Genomic DNA, 16,942 nt, shown 5'->3' with positions numbered 1-16,942 from the left:
GTAGATATAACAAATCCCAATAAAAAGTGCCATTTTTTCTTTTATTTGTGTTCTTATAGAATGCATGCTTTCTAAGCAATGTCTAAGCTTTTAATTTTCTTCTTTGTCTGAACCAAGATTTCTCCTAAATCTCTTAAAACATTCCTTTCCCAAAATAAAAATCATCCCAAGAGTTCTTTATTCAACAAAGAGATAGATGCAAACGCAACATCACAATTCCTTTATTGATTAAGAATGCAGCGTTTGCTTTGAACCTCAGAGTAGATCTTGGAGATGTTTCAAGCATGGTCTACATGTTTACTGAAGTACCAAGTATTCCTCTTCTTACAGTGCCAAGCATTTTAACAGTAGAGTCAAAGACCTCCAGCAAGCAAGATGTACAGTCTGGTAACAAAACTGTAATCTATTTGGAGCCAGTGCCAGAAGAGCACTACTTGTTTACAGTCCTACAATTGAACTACCATGGCACAGTCTCTCATGAAAAAATAACAATTTTATTTTCAAGTCCTACCAGAAATTACTCTAGTATTTAACCAGAATATTCCTTAGTGTTTCCGCTTTAGGGAGCAAGTGTAGGAATGAAGCTTTGTAGGGAGGCAGCTCTGATCTGTCACACCGTGGGAGGCTGGGGTCCACTCTGGCAGTGTGCCTCACTAGTGGGCATTTGGGGCTTGTAGGAAGAACTGATTTTGTACAATTGTTTTCAGGGTTCAAGGTGCAACTGGACAGACATTGAAGCATGGACTGCAAAGCTCACTAACCTACAAGATGAAAAATAGGCAATAAGAATATGGGAGAAAAACATTTTAATATAGAAGAAATTATCTTTCATAGAGTGTAGCAACCTTTTTATCCTCATCTACCACAGAAATATTTTGAAAGTCATAAAACATTTTTTCTTACCAATGATTAGATCAGTAAACAGTAGAGGATATAAATAATAAAATTTACAAAGATAAAATTAAATAGCCTTTAGCAAGAAAACTGTTTTTCTTTCCCCATCACTAGATTTGTTACTGTTTTTCCCTTTGGTCATAAGACTCATTTTCTTTGCAAATGTTTTTTCTACCTGGGACAAATTTGTAGAAACTGATTTACTGAGAAGAATTCTGACACTTTCCTGGCAACTTGCAGTGATGCCTGATGAAAATAGCTAAATTTTGCTGTAGAAGAAAACTGAAAAAACTCATGAAAACAGCTTTTGAACTCATCCAAATATGATCTCCCTAAAGAAAAATCTAAATAGAAATGTCAGGACTGTAATTTTTTACTCACTTCAGGAACCCCATTTGGTATACTGGCTATACAGCTTAATATTAAGGCTGCATTTTGTTTGGTTGGGTTAAAAAAACCAAAACAACACTGCAAGACTTATTTTTCTTGTAAAGCTGCCTAGACTGGATAGCTATCATACAATTTTGCCAGGAGACTGTTTTGCTTCTAGCAATTTCACCTTGAAGTCTACAAAATCTGGTAAAATCTATCAAAGAATAAAAAACCATAAATGCTGGGTATCCCTGTTTTGCCCAACTCCCCATAATCAGACACAAGGAAGCAAAAGTGGGCCCAAAGAAAAACCAAGAGCTCTGTCCCTGCATGCCATTAATCAGAGATCACTCTCCTTCGCCTTGTGAAAAATGTAAGGCTTGTACTGCAAAAGCTACCAGAGGACACTACCAGCATTTTGGGTTCCCTACAACAGCAGGAAACTTGTTCTTATTAAGAACCACAACCTAGGTATTTCTCCTATATAATGACAGTTTGGGCTTTGTTTTGGTAAGCACTCCAGCCATGAGAAGAAAATCCACAAGAAATTTGCATCCAAGCAAGCAGCATGACAGGGACTTAAAATTGTGTATACCTGGCAAAACTCATCATCAGTGCAATGCTTTTTATATCCCGTCTTGGTAGTTAATTTCCTAAATAAACTTTAGAAGCCTCTAATTTAAATTCTTCATGGATATAACCTGTTAAAGGTGCTTCAGATGACAACTTAATAAAGCCTGATCTTGTGAAAACAGAACAGAACAAGATGACAAAAAATTAGAGCGCTATTCTTGGTTTTCCTTATTTTTTTCTACTTCTGAAAATTTTGTTTAACCTTGTTGTACTTCACTGTAATCAAAGGCTAATGATACATGCTTATTCTACAGAGAACTGGGAAAATAATTATCTTTACATTTCAAAGCTATGGGAATGAATAGTATCATTACTTCACTGTTATTTAATTGTATTAAAAATTATCCTTCAACTTCCATTAAAGTCTTCAGTATTTAATAAAACAAGAGAGCAGAAGTAATGAACACCAGAGTCCCTTATTTCTTCTACGGGTAAAGGTATTTATATGAATTGATTGGCAAAGCCAAGTCTTTTTAGAGAAACAGAGCCTATCTTCTTTCTAAAGGAGGAAGAACCCCTATCAAACTTGTATCACCAGTTTAGTTTAGGTTCTTCACAGTCATATCGTAGTCATCAGGTCTGGGAGCTTTTGGTTTCTGTGAACATTACATTGCTGCTCTAGTAATTACACTGCAAAAAAAAAAAAAAAATCTAAAAATTATCTAAAGAAATCAAGCTCTCTGGTGTTAATGTCCCAGATGGGAAGAGAACAACAACAGGAAGCTGACTAAGCACAAATCTCTATATAGAATTTTAGTAAAATTTCCTCAATACGGTGCTGACTTTAATAAGGTATTTCAGAGAATTTCCTGTCAAATAGAAATTTTATTTTATGACAGATCCAAGGGCTCGCTCACTGAAAATTAGTAACAATTATTAATGCCACATAAATTCCCCCTTCCTTTGCACTAACCAATGACTATATTCCTGAAAAGAACTCTTGCAAAATCAGAAGAGTTGTCAGCAGAAAGTTGACAACAACAGTGAGGTCAGAAGCTAAATTATCTACTAAAAGGGAACATTCTGATAGCTGAGCTATATAGGTGAGATGCAGTAATAAACCCATGTAAAGACATCCCCTGTTCCCAAAGAATTTACACTCTGTTTTAGGCAGAGAAATAGTGAAGATATATTGGATGTTATTGTACTTCACAACACCACCATCTTTGGGTGCTACTGACCCCGTGACTATTGGGGGAAAAAAAAAGTGTGCTAGAATAACCCTAAGAATATTTAGAGTTGTTTAAATAGTAACCATCAAGAAAGAAATTTATCAGAGCTAACTTTATATTTTTTAAATTGATATTTAAAGTTTTTATGGCTTTGGATAAAATGTAGGTATTGAGTATGTTGGTTTGAAATTTTTGAAGCTGGTTATAGCAGGTCAGATTTATATCTTAGCATGCTGAAAGGTTTACATCATGACTCACTGAGAAGGCAACATTATTCAAATCCTGGGTCTTCACCTTTATGTGCTTCCATGTATTTTTTTTTTTCCTATGAAATGAAGAGTGTATTTCATCCTCTAACTATAAAATTATTCAGCCATTACAGTTGCCTGCAGCTCCGAGTCACAAAACAAGTATTTATTACAGTCTGGACTCTCGGTATCTGATTGTGTTTTGATTCCCCAGTTCTGATTGCAATGAATGGTGTCACTCTTCTGCAACAGCTAAATTACTTTTAAATAGCCACACAAACCTACAACCATATACTTAGTTTGTCTTTGTTCTGGAAAACTAATTAACATGTGACAAAATAAATTCTAATGTTTGAAGGGGGTCAGTGAATGAATTAAATGAGGGGTCTGTAAGACTTCTCTTACATTTAAACACCAGAATAAAGATGAGTTACGGTTATCGTCTGAAATGATCCTTCTTGGCTGCAGGTGGAAAATCAGAATAAAGAAAGGTAGTACATTGACTTTATTAATGTCAGTGATAGTGCAGATGATACCAAACAAAAGGCAATAAAAAAAGCCTCAGGGTCACTTGGCTAAATGAACTTGTAACAGCAGCATACCCACATTACATGAGAAACTGAAGCTACTCTGACAGTCAAGGTCTAAAGCGCCCAAGAGTTCCAAGTAGAAAATTTCACAGAAATTTTTAAGTGTCTGGGGAAAAGTAGGATTAAGCAGTCAAAAGCTGCTTCTGTGGCAATACAGAGAAGAAAAATCCTAAACTAGAATCCAAGGAAGTGTGACATTTGTAAAATTATTCAGAAAAACTCTTAGGTATCTAGAATGTATTTTCCACTGTGGCTTTCTAAAATCTGTTTCTTGTGAATTATTCCAGAAAGTAAGATGCTTCTACTCTTGCCTTGTCACAGCTGAGGTTCGGGAACTACGGTTTTTTCTTCTTCTTGTATATTCTAAAACTTCATCTAAAGATTCTGGCAACTTTTGGAAGGCAGAATACTATCATAAAAGATATGAAGAGCTATGCAGTAGCCTTCATCTAATTTTTTTAATGTTAAAAGATATGTATGAACAAAATGGAGCAAGATTAAATAGCCTAAGTTCTGCGGGGTGTTTTTGTTTTGCCATTGTATGTATTGTATACCTATTTTTTAAATATATCTATGGAATTTTACTCTACTGATGTGTTTGAAGAATCCCCATGAATCCAGTTGGATACCAAATAATTTCATTTGTCACACAAGTCTGACCTATGTGGTTATTTACACGCTGGGTAGTGCCTAATGACTTCTATTGCTCTAGAGACTTAAAAAATTTGGTTGTAATTCTATTCATAGGTCTTAATTAACAACTTTGTGTACATTATGTGTTCAGTTTTCTATTAAATTCCAAAAATACAAGTAGTTTTATTCAGGTGAAACAAAACACAACAAGAAAAAGCACCAATTATTTTCACCAAATGCATGAGGTTGGAAGGGACCACTGGAGGTCATTTAGTTCAACCGCCCTGCTCAAGCAGGGCCCTCTAAAGCATGTTACTTAGGCTTGTGTCCAGACAGCTATAAAGTATCTCCAGAGAAGGAGACTCCACAACCTCTCTGGGCAGCCTGTTCCATTCTACACTTTTTCACAGAAAGAAAAGTTCTTGAGCTTCATTTTCTATTCTACAGCATCAACCTTCTTTTCGGAGAACAGAAGCGTCAAATCAGCAAAGTTCCGCAATGAGAACTACTTAGAAGCCAAAGTGAGACTTGAGTATAATCTTTCTTCATTGACCTAAGTCGATGCTGGCCCAATCTAAAAAAGCATGTTTACCTGCCACTGCTACATTTACCTGTGATCTAGAGTATGCTTTGAGTTCTACTTTTTCAATAGGAAATAGTTATGTGAAGCACTGAAGCACCCAAAAATTACCTAGATAGAGACTTTAAAAACAGGAGGTCCAACAGAGATAATTAGTGAGCATTCTTTAACAATAACATGTTGCTACCTATACACTGTAAAACATTTTCATGTATGCAGATTCCAATTAATTATACTCTAGAAATTGCAAAAAAGCACATCAGTTACATACAATTCATACCTTGGGGGAAGAAAATGAGGTTTGTATTACCACAGTCTTTTTATCTGCTTCAGTAGCAGGCTATCAAGTCATTCAGAGGCAAACTTAGCATGTAAAACAAAGAATTGTGTTCTTTTTCTTTAATATACTGAGATTTTAATTGTTCCAGGACCAGATTCTGCCACTATTACAATATACAGTATCCTGTTAGCAGAAAACATTTATACTTTTCTCATATGGGGTCCCCTGAAGATTTTCAAGACACTGAAAGGCTCAACACACACTCAAGAAGGAAGGCTATGTAAGGTATACCCTCACACTTGTGTGTTGCCCTGTTGATTTCAGGCTGTTATTTTACTTGAGAAAACACAGACTTTAGCAGAGTAATTTTCACACTGTCTCGTGTTTTTTCAATACTTTTTTTATTATTTTCATGTAATTGTATGGAAAAAATAGATTGGGTAATACAGTTAAAGGTATATAACCCCTATGAAGATTTATAGTTTTTTATTGCCAAATAGTTGATTATTTAGCTTTTTTATTTCTTTAGGTTAGTAGAAAATTGAGAATTGCCAAGAAACAAGATGAAACAAACATAGAACCATGTAATGGTTTGGGTTGGAAGGGAACTTAGAGATCACTTAGTCCAACTTCCCTGGCATGGGCAGGCACACTTCCCACTAGATCAGGTTACTCAGTGCCCCGTCCACCATGGCCCCGAACAGTTCAGGGCATCCACAGCTTCTCCAGGCAACTTCTTCCAGTGTCTCACCGTGATACAATCTTTCACATGATTTAAAGGGTGGAGATTTAGGCACTCATGCAGATCAGCATGCATCAGCATCACTCATGCAGTACAGAATGTTCAGTCCTGTAGTTGCATGCAAGAACGAGTTGGCTTTAACAAGATCTTCCACTATTACCAGTATACACTAAGGGGAAAACATTAGCCTTCAGCATTTGCTCAAGTCTTAGCACAAACTTACTCATCCTTGTCTTGCATATGAAGATATATGCATTAGGCCAAATTAAAAAAATGAGAGACATCACAAATCTATTTCTTATCACAACAGTAAGACATAATTTTTACAAGAGACCAAATGCCTACCTAAGGCTGGTGAAGCTACCAGAAGCTTTTTAACTTGGCATACCTTGAACATGACAAATCAGTACAATCTTGATCTGGTTATTACACCCTGTAATTATGTATTCACTGCAAATTTTGGCCTGCCAAGTTATGTCATTTAAGAGCTCCATTTGGGCTTGATTAGTTGAAAAGCTCAACATCACGGTCTAGTGCACCAAGAGGCTGTAATGGTCCTGATGAGAGTACACTCACAAGCCCTGACCCATGGCCTGAGAAGATTGATTTATCCTCAGGCTGCTCTATCCTATAGGTGTTACCTACCATCCCCATCCCCACATGGTTGTTCTGGCTTGTTGCCTTGCTTTTGCTCTATGATTTCTCCATAAACTCCGTCATTATTACTGCTTTCCTTTACTTCTCCAGCCCAGGTGTGATCAGACTGTGCCCTGGCAATGAGAACACTACTCATCCTCTGCTGTGGCTGCTCTCAGCTCTCGGTTCACCTTTAGCCTTGGAGTTCTTCTCTTGCTGCTGGCTGATACTCAGTGGCCACTGTTCCTGTCAAAAGGGACTCTCTTCGAAGTGAGGCCCCTGAAAGCATTCAGCATATCATGCAAACAGCTCTGCATGGAGCAGCTCAAATCTACCACTCACTGTGAGCATACTCAGTTACAAGATTTGCCTTCAGTATCTTGCATTCTTTTCCCACTCTTTCTTTAGCCACTCTTGCTTTTAAGAACCTTTCCAAAATGTGCTAGCAACTCTTCCTCCAACATGCACATGCACTTGCAGGATGCTTTGCCTGGAATGGGGTAAAACAGCTTGAACTATTCACAAAGCTACCAGTGGTAAATGAAGAAGGGGCATCATACTGCTTCTGGTGTTGAATAAAGCTGAAAGCAGTCTGACTCATCAATCCCAAAATTAAGCACCCTGACAGTGAGATGAAGATGTGGTAGGACTGGTAAAGTACCCAGATAAAGGAATAAACAAGTGATACTACCAACAACTTATCTAAAGCTGCTGAACTGGCACAGCTGGCCTGGAGACATAAGACTGACAGTCACTCTATACTATAAAAACCCAGTCCCAAATTTTAACGGCAGGGTCTTCTAACACATCCCCTCTTGGAGTGTATGAATCACGAGATTCCTCTCGTGAGTGGAGATGTCCCTCAAGGTTACTCCTCCAGGCTGAGCAAAAGAGACTTGCCCACAGTCATTGGTATGGGTGAGTAACATCAATCCCTACTTAATAATTGTTTCTGCTAGTTTTAATACAACTACTTTAATGCAATTGCTTCAATATTTTTATAATGCACTATATTATAATAGTTGTTACAGCTCCTATACTGTGTAGTAAATAATTCTGATTAAGATCTTTTTGTCTAATCATGATCATAATAAATCATATATATTTATATAAATATATCTGTTCTTCCAACCTTAATCTTGCAGGACAAAGTTCAATTACACATATATACTCCTTTAGACATAAACTGTTGACAAAGTCTGGGGCTAAGATTGGATCCAGCCACACCCAGGCTCCTCTCTAAGAAGGAGTTTAGAGAGCAAAGGGGTCCTTTCTGCACCCTCAGAACCCTGTGACTCAACAGGAGGGCTTCTTTAATAAATTTTGTATGAAGCTACCACTGCCCACAACAAAGGGTCTAGCTGTGCTTCAATCTCTATGGGTTTGTATGAGAATAGCTGAAGGCAGAAAAATATCTTGCCCTTAGTGCTAGGGAAAACAGCTGGAGAAATGGCCAAAGAGAGACTCATGTAGCCAAAAAGAGAAATGCATATTGCTTCCCACAGCCATTGTCAATTAACTGATTTCAGTGATGGTATCTTACCTAGCTAACATCTCAAAAATTTTACCTTTCTCACAATTGCTCCAAGAGCCAGGGGATAAAATGGGAGAATACTCAGGCCATTTAATTCCTTTTACTATATACCTAAGCATGTGGTGTACAACTGCAGATGAGGGACTCTAAGAAAGCACTCTAATTAATTGGTTGAGAATAGATCTGCTCTAGAGATCCTTTGCAGCTCTCCTAACAATGACGTTTCATCTTACTTACTAAATAATGTGCTCCTCAGACACAGTTATGAAGTTTCACTTCTAGTGCCCTTGCCATCTGCACATATATTAAAGACTTAATAATAGCCAACTGCATCATCCAAAAAGGCAAAAAGAAGCAAAAAAAAAAAAAAAAAGTGCTAAACCTCTGCCAATTTGGAGAAAAATAGCAATTGTATTTTTTTTCTTGAAAGCATCAGGAGTTTGGACATGGTAAAAAGAGAAGATTATGTTCTGTTAGAGGACTTTTCAAGAGCAATCTGCATGCTGCATCTCAAGCACAAATCTTTTGGTAAGCCTGTTGGATATAATGCATTATTTGTCCATATCTCACAAAAATTACTTAAACTGGAGAATATTATGTAATATGAACTTAATTAATATTATTTATTTTTTAGTGTCTATAAAATAAATTGTTTCTTTGTCTTTTTGGTAGTCTGTTGATAAAGGATGCTTTTATACAACAAAAAGAAGACTAAGTTTATGTCTCTAACAACTCAATCCTACTGATTAAGAGATTTAAATTCTCTCAGGGGAAAAAAATATATATATAAACATAACCTTCTCACTTTGCCAAAATATTAAATGTGTTAGAAGTGGAACTAGAAGCATTTTTTGACACATTTAACAACATGCAGATAACTTTCCTCATCTTTCCTACTTAAAGATAAAAGTTGCATGTAAGAAATAAGAGTGCTTGGAGCCTATTAGATATCTAGTAATCAAGTTGATCTTAAAAGCTTCCAAAATTATGGTACATAGGCCAGCTGACTATCAGTAACAGCACTAGTGTACACTGTATACACTAATATACTACAGTGTATTATCAGGCCAAATACAGAAGAGAGGCTCCACAAGTTAAATTTTAACTCATATAAATTACATTACATATTGTTCCATATTTGATTAACAAAATCAGGCAAAAATAAAGTGAAAACATTTATTATTTTCAGAATAATATTTCTGCTGTATATTTGCTATAAATACAGCAACGTCCCTTAAATATGACTGTGACAATGACTCATTCAAGGGAAGCTCAGAGACTGTCTTTAAAGTATTAACCATGGTGGTATATAATTTTTCTTGGTTTGAAGGACTGTGTTCCTTCTAAAAAAAGAACATTATAAATTTAGAAAGCACCCTATTGATTTAAGAAAAGGATGACATAAAGAGTATGTTGTTGACTCACTGTCAGCTACATCTAGAGACAAATCAACATATTTCCATGGAGAATGTCTCGTGCTTGCAGTTTACAATCAATAAGGAGGACAGAAGTGATAATATATGACACTTTCTGCTTACATATTCGTTTTGTATCCTAATATACCTCTGAGACAAGTTACAAATGGTTTAAAGCAGAAAATACTGAAGGAAGACTTTTTTTTTCCATCACAGGTCATGGAAAAAATAAAAAGTAATATACATGAAATCTAAATACTGACACTTGCCTTAGTACCAAATTCTAGAAGACTTTTTAATATTTGATTGTGTGACTAGATTTTGTATTATGTCGATGGTTATCTAGATGTGCTCTGTTGTATTTACGAGCAACATTTGGTTAAGCACTTAGCAGTGACTACAGGCCACTGGAACCCTTCTGTTGCTACAACCTCAAGCTTGTTCTTAACAGAGGAAAAAAACAGGAAGGCGCACACAGGAAATTGGAAGAGTAATCTAAAGAAGGCTGAACAGCTGATCATGAAAGACCCATCCTTAAGACCAATATCTATGGCCACAGATTCCATTTAATTTCTTTCTTCATTTCATTCACTCATTTACATCTTAAAATTTCATTTCATTGTTTTGGTGTTTTTCTTTTTCTAGTATGTGCTTTCAAGGTTTTAAAATCTGAACCGAGCTCAGCTTATGTTCTGACAAGTAAAATACTTCTAGCTCTGAAACATGCTTTGCCCACTGCCAGAAGCTCTCCCAAAAAACTGCTACAGAGGGGCTGAGAGTGCTAATCCCACCCTAGCAGAGGATGTCACGGCAAGGGAAAAAAGCCTCCTGCACTCTCCTAACCAGTTGTATGAAGGCATATCACTTTTGAAGATTATCACTGCTATTCCTGCCTACTCAGGCATCAAAAGAAGATGTTTTTCCTACCATTGTATCACATTTCTTGTAATAAAGTTGACAAAAGTTGTGACTCCTTAAACGGTATGTGAGAGGTGGAATGCACAGATAGATTACAGGCATCCCAAATAAATATATGTAACTCAAACCCCAATGCATTTTATTTGGTGTGCTTCAGAGGAGTATGATTGTGATGCACAGCATTAAGAACACTGTTCAATTGCTTAATGGAATCCATGTTTGAGAACGGCACATTTCAAAATTTACAGCAATGAAAATCTCTATCCCTAAAAACTCCAAGTGTCTTAGCAAGATTACAGTAATAAACTGCCTCTCTGAAGGGGGCTAGAGAGGAGGAAGGGTGTGCAGATCTCAAAGAAAAAGCAGGAATGCACAATGAAGTAATCTGGCACATAGACAAGGCCTGTAGTAAATGCTGATTTACTCCTTTTAAAGGTGCTTTTAAAGGTGACTGAAAAGTCAGTCACCTAGCTCTGGAGCTTTGGGAAACGTTGTTCTGATCTAAAGCTCAATTAGCATACAACTACTTTTATCTAAGACAGTAATACTGGGTTTGTTTATCCAAACTGCAGATTAACAAGGTCAAAGATGCTATAGACTGTGTATGTAGCTCTCACCAGTTTTACAGGTGGAATCTTTAAGTCTGACCTGTCAAAGCAACATTGTATGAATGTGACTAAACCGCTTTCAGAGCCAGGCCACACCTGAAAGAAGCGCAGCTGCACAGCTGCCGGTTCCAGAGGACCACATCAACAGCCTCTGGATGATGTTTCACCAGGCTGGTGTTTGGCCACTCCTTGGGACTGCAGGTTACACCTTGACCAGTCCATTACATCTTAGCTACGGGTGCGTTCATCCTGTGCATGCAACCTGAAGGGACACAGCTTGGCACTCTCTGGGGGACGATCCAGTTCCCTTCCTGGGAACTTGACCACTACTTACCACAAATCTTTGGAACTGGCATGATGACTGCTGGGATACAGATGAGAGCTGCAGAAGGTACATTCAAACATCAGGGGGCAAAGAATTCAAAAATAAAACTTTTTAAAAATATGAAAGGTAGGCCAAAAATCAAGGACAAGTTAAACTGCTTTCCAAAAGTTATTTCACTCTTTTTTCTTTTGCATTACCTGTGATGTTTTCAATAGTACAGTACTTTTACTCCCTGAGATAATACATTGATGCAGGAAGATCAAGCCTGCAAGACAGGGGAAGCCACTGCATCACTTCTCCATTTCAGATCCTCTTCGTAAAACAAGCTATGCCAATGGAATGTGTGACACAGCGTGAAGAATGTGCTCATTGTCTCCAATTGCCAGAAGTGGTATCTGTTGTAGAGAGCAGAGGACATCATCTGAAAACTGTAACTGCTACTTCTGTAGCACATCTTTTTTTGTTCTACACCTGTAAAACCAATTGGTCAAAGCCTGTCAGGAAAGAAAATCTACCAAAAAGAAAGGAACAGACAGAAGGCAATGAAAAGAAAAATTAAAGAGATAAAGAAAGAGCTCAGTGAATGAAAGGTGTCAGGAAGTTATGAATATGAGGGAGTATACAAAGTAGATATAGTAAATCAACTATAATGTTAAAATGCTTGATAATTAAAGATGAAACAAAAGTACAGAATGAGATTTGTCTGGGGAAAGGAAACCTAGTAAGATTGTGGAAACTAGAGAAAAAAATTAGTTACATGCAAAATGAATCAGAAAAAAAGCGGAATCGGAAAATGATCACTGCTTCAAAAATGACAGTGAGTTATGACTATTTTTTAAAAAGCTGTGTCAACATACAAATGTATGTACCAAAGTGTGAAATAACTAATAAGAAATAGAGATAAGGTGTAAGTCTCTAATATCCTTATCCTTGCATTGAATTTCCAGAGCTAAACAACCAAGTAAAGAAGCTCTTTACTTGGTATGAATAATCCAAACCTTAAGAAATCCTAAAAAACACTGTACTGTCACAGCTTGATTAAAATTAGACTGCACTGCAGAGTATAAAAAAATATTTTAAATGGTATCATCTTAAGCACCACCAAAAATCTTACAAATTTAAGCTTTATTAGATTAAGAAAATGGCATATGTCTAAAAACAAATGCTAAAGAAAAATACTTTAATACTTGTTCTGTATGTTTTCTGTAGCATTTGAAAATATTTAAAAATGCTTATTCAACAACAGAGAACATAAAGTTGAAGCATTCAAATCAAGGTACCTTTAATGCAATGATATATAAATGGTTTTCATTAATTAGAGATGTACAAATGATGCATTATTTTTTAGCTTTATGCCAACAGGATTGCATTCGGGGAACATAATTTGCTCTACTTTGAAGCTATTGCAATTGTTAGGAGGGCCAATATGCTGCTTTAGTCTAAAGGACAACTTTTTTCTACCTAAATAAGAAGTTAAATATGTCTAATAATATGCCTAATCAGTGTTTATGACATGATCTTTACCGGAAAGAGTTTTAATTATAAATTACTGTGTAGATCCAATTTTCTGTTCATTATAGTAACAGTTAAGTCTAAAAACTTTAATGACCCCTGGTAGCAAATTTCAAATTTATCTAAAAAATGGCAGTCTTGAGCACTTTTCTATTAGATATCTGAATGTTATAACCTTCACCAGAAGAACAGAATGAAATTTCACTGGAGTCTTCAACATTGCTCAGACTTTATCTCCGTGATCATGAAAAAGTGACAAAGTAGCAGGACAAAATACTGAAAAAGTAAATTATGCTTAAATCTGCAGTTAAAATAAAACAACTGCAAACTTGCACAGAATAATAAAGTTTTGGGGGAACTTTAGCCTAACCCATTGTTTCATGAGGGTGAAAGGATGCTCACTGTGCTTCAGTTAAGAAGTGGGTTTCATTATTTCAATTTCATTCAGTTAAGAAGTGGGAAGCAAGGGTTTTGAACTCAGCAAGCTTATATGGAGCTTCGATGGGCCTTTTATGGAGCTTTTATGGACCTTTTGATGGGTCACATAATACTTTAGCTTTTTTTGAGAATATCAACTTACATTCAGATGAAAACAAAAGTTGCCCAAATGATGCATGTAGGAACTCAGAGTGCAGGGAATATTTCTCTGCCTGTTTTAAGGGGTTCCACCCCCCTGAACAACACAGCTTTTGACCTCTGTCCGTGGAAAAAACTGCCTACTATTAAAAAAGAACTAGAAACTACACTACTGTAAATTAGGTGATAGAATACTATGTAAGATTGCCCCAGGGTGAAAAATTTAGAGGTCTTGGGTTTGTTAATGTAGTAAATAGATAAAAGCAAAAAACATCAAAATGGAGGATTGTTGCTGTTCTCCAAACTTTCTTCTTCTTTTACTACTCCATATCCTGCAGTAAAAGTAGTTTGGGATGATGGGACAAAGAATGCCGCAGTTCCTGGCTGTGTTACTAAATAATTGGCAGAAAAGTAAAAATAATGTACGTTTTTAGTAACTATTGGTTAATTTATCTTTAAAAGGCTGTGTAAATCTTGATAATTGGGCTTTCTCCTGCATTCTCTGCTTTGTGCTATGTCTGGATCACACTAGTGACTCTTTTTCTCTGATAAGACTTAATAAACAACTATCAAGAAGCAGCAAAGGCTGAGAGTCCCCGTTTGTCTCTCGAACTCCTGGCAAGGACTTTAAAAACTCTCTCCCATCAGGAGAGGTTTGAGTACGGCACAATCAGCGTCAATGCACATCTTGAATTTAAAATAATGGGACAATAAATATCTTTCACATCAAGATGCAGAAGTTACATACTGCATCAGAAAATACCTTACTTCTTTTTTGACAATGGATGGACAGGAGTTAAAACAGATTTGGAGAAACTGCACATGCTCAAGTAGAATTTTCTGCTAGACCTGAATGCCAAAGCTTCTTTTCAGCTCTGAAAGAAGATTGCAGAATGGCCTTCCTAATTGTATGTCCACGTTCACTGCAAATGGAAAAAAAAAAAATAGTATGGTATTTTACAAATTTTTTTATAAATAAGCATGGTAATTTACAAAGCAAAAAAAGCTATCTGAAAAATTTTCTAAAAACTTCATGAGCAAAACTTGGCCATAACTCCTGTCCTGACTGAATACTGATTAAGTGCACCTTGTCTGACAGGTTATGACTACGTGTTGGTCAGGCACAAGAATATCTAGGATGTGATGTAAAGAGAAGGAATTAACACCAGGAAACCCTCATACATACAAAAGACAGGGAATTATACACACTTACTACATCTAACTAAAAATTCTTAACAGAAGCAGACTTTCAATACACAAAGACAGCAAAAATTATTTGTTTACTGATTCCAATGCAAAAATTGAATTTATGTATTTATTCTCCCTTCTATTTCTCTCATTCAAGGAGCCATCAGTTACATCACTAATCGGGTGGCAATTAGTAGCACTATTTGAATCACTCAGTCCAGCTGACAGGAGACTTATTTCTGAGTCCCAGCCTAACAGAAACTCTCCCCCTTATGTGGCCAATTATCTTCACCTCAGTTGTTGCCATCTACAGCCATTGTATGCGCCAGGTATTAACTAATCCTGCCCCCCAAGAGAGTAATAGTTACTCCTAGCCTCCTACAAGCTACACTTTTGTGTTCTTCAATTCTCAAGGCCTTTACTTACAAATCCTGTTCCGCCACTACTCAAATTTTGGCTAAAGCTCAAAACTTTATGCCTCTCAGCTGCATTTCACAAAACACTCAGTGTTTACAACACTCCAGATTAAATTATCATTGTAAATGTCTACAAGTTATCTAATTAGTTTTATTTTAACATCCACTCCAGATCTTCAGGTTTTCATATCCATTAGCCTGAAATCCTTAAATACCACATCTTTTGCCTGATCATTTGGTGAACATAAACTTACTGTTCCTGAAGTGTGAATGTCATTCCTTTTCTGATACTGACCTCAGGCATTTCTCATTCCTTCCCACAATGAAAACAGATTAGCCAAGTTGCTACAAGTCCTGACACCTGTGTAAGTCTTAATTCTCCCAAACACCAGCCAAGCCTACTTTCCCCACTGACTCTCCAAATCTCACATCATTCCTCTCGGCCAAACCAAACACAAGACAATGCCTTAGAAATCTCACAGGAGACCAGGGCTCAGAATGACCCAACACTCTTCATCACCTTGGGCTTCAAATCCACACTGGGGCCTCAGGCTTCCTTGATTTCCACTTATTCATGTCTATTTCCTTCCCAAGTTCTTAGAATCATATAATATCCTGAGTTGAAAGGGACCCACAAGGATCACCGAAGGCCAACTCCCAGCCCTGCAAGAATCACACCATGGGATTTCAGAGTGTTGTCCCAACACTTCTGTCAGGCTTAGTGCCCTAACCACTTCCCTGGGGAGCCTGTTCCAGTTCTCAACAACCCTCAAGGTGAACAATCTTTTCGTGATATCCAAGCTAAACCTCCCCGACATCTTCACGCCATTACCACAGGCTCTTTATCGTCACTGGAAAAAAGAAATCAAGTGGCCGCCCCTCCACTTCCCATGGAAGCTGCGGACTGCTGTGAGGTCTCCTGCCCAGTCTGGTCTCCAGGCTGAACAAGCCAAGTGACCTCAGCTGTTCATGTGGCACCCCTTCTAAACCTTTTACCATCTTTACAGCCCTCCTTTAGACGTTTTCTGACACTTGTAATTATTTCTCTGACCTTTCCCCGTGATCTCTCTTCCTTTCTGTAGTTTTTCAAACTATCTTTCGACAACAAAGCCCAAGGGCCCTTCTCTCGGGGCGTGGGGGGAACTTTCTGACCCCCCTTGGGAGAGGCGCTACGGAAGGGTCCTGCAGAGCCGCCGCGTCCCCCGAGAAAGGCGAGAACGCCACACAGCGCGGAAGCCTGGGGAAAGCGGAGCTATTTCGGACGGGCACCGGGGGCACCTTGCGCATGTTTTTAAATCCGGGCCTCCGGCGTGGCTGCGTGTCCCCCGCCGCCCACACGCGGTGCCGCCGCCGCCGCCGCTCCTCCCCGTGGCTCGGCCCTTCCGCACGAGAACACGGCGCTGTTCTCCATGCTCGGCGGCCCACGAGAGATAAAAGGGCCGAGGACACGGGATTTCCAGGGCTTCCCAGCAGGCGGGAGGGGGAAGAGGAGGGAAAGAGAGGGGGGAGTCAGCGCGCGGGGCCGCCGCGACCCCAGGGCGACTAGTGACGAGCGCCGCGAGCGCCGGCCGCCCATTGGCTGTCGCGCGGGCGCCGAGCGGCCAATCAGGGCCGGGCGCGGAGCAGCGCAGCGCTCGCCCTCACCCCGCCCGGCGGCCCCGCGCGCGGGG

The 16,942-nt window shown here is 38.2% G+C and overlaps 1 long non-coding RNA gene across 1 annotated transcript; it reads right to left on the bottom strand.

The window, feature by feature from the left end:
• Positions 1-473: 473 nt before the first annotated feature.
• LOC109144788 lies at positions 474-16,903 on the bottom strand. The gene is made up of 2 exons (XR_002045776.3): positions 14,437-16,903; positions 474-11,975 (listed from the first exon to the last, which is right to left on the bottom strand). It is a non-coding gene; the product is annotated as an uncharacterized LOC109144788 (long non-coding RNA).
• Between the last annotated feature and the right edge of the window lie 39 nt (positions 16,904-16,942).

This window comes from Corvus cornix, chromosome 2 (genome assembly GCF_000738735.6).
Source record: "Corvus cornix cornix isolate S_Up_H32 chromosome 2, ASM73873v5, whole genome shotgun sequence".
NCBI lineage: Eukaryota > Metazoa > Chordata > Aves > Passeriformes > Corvidae > Corvus > Corvus cornix.
The sequence above is the reverse complement of the archived record's forward strand: the minus strand, read 5'-3'. Positions and strand labels throughout refer to the sequence as shown.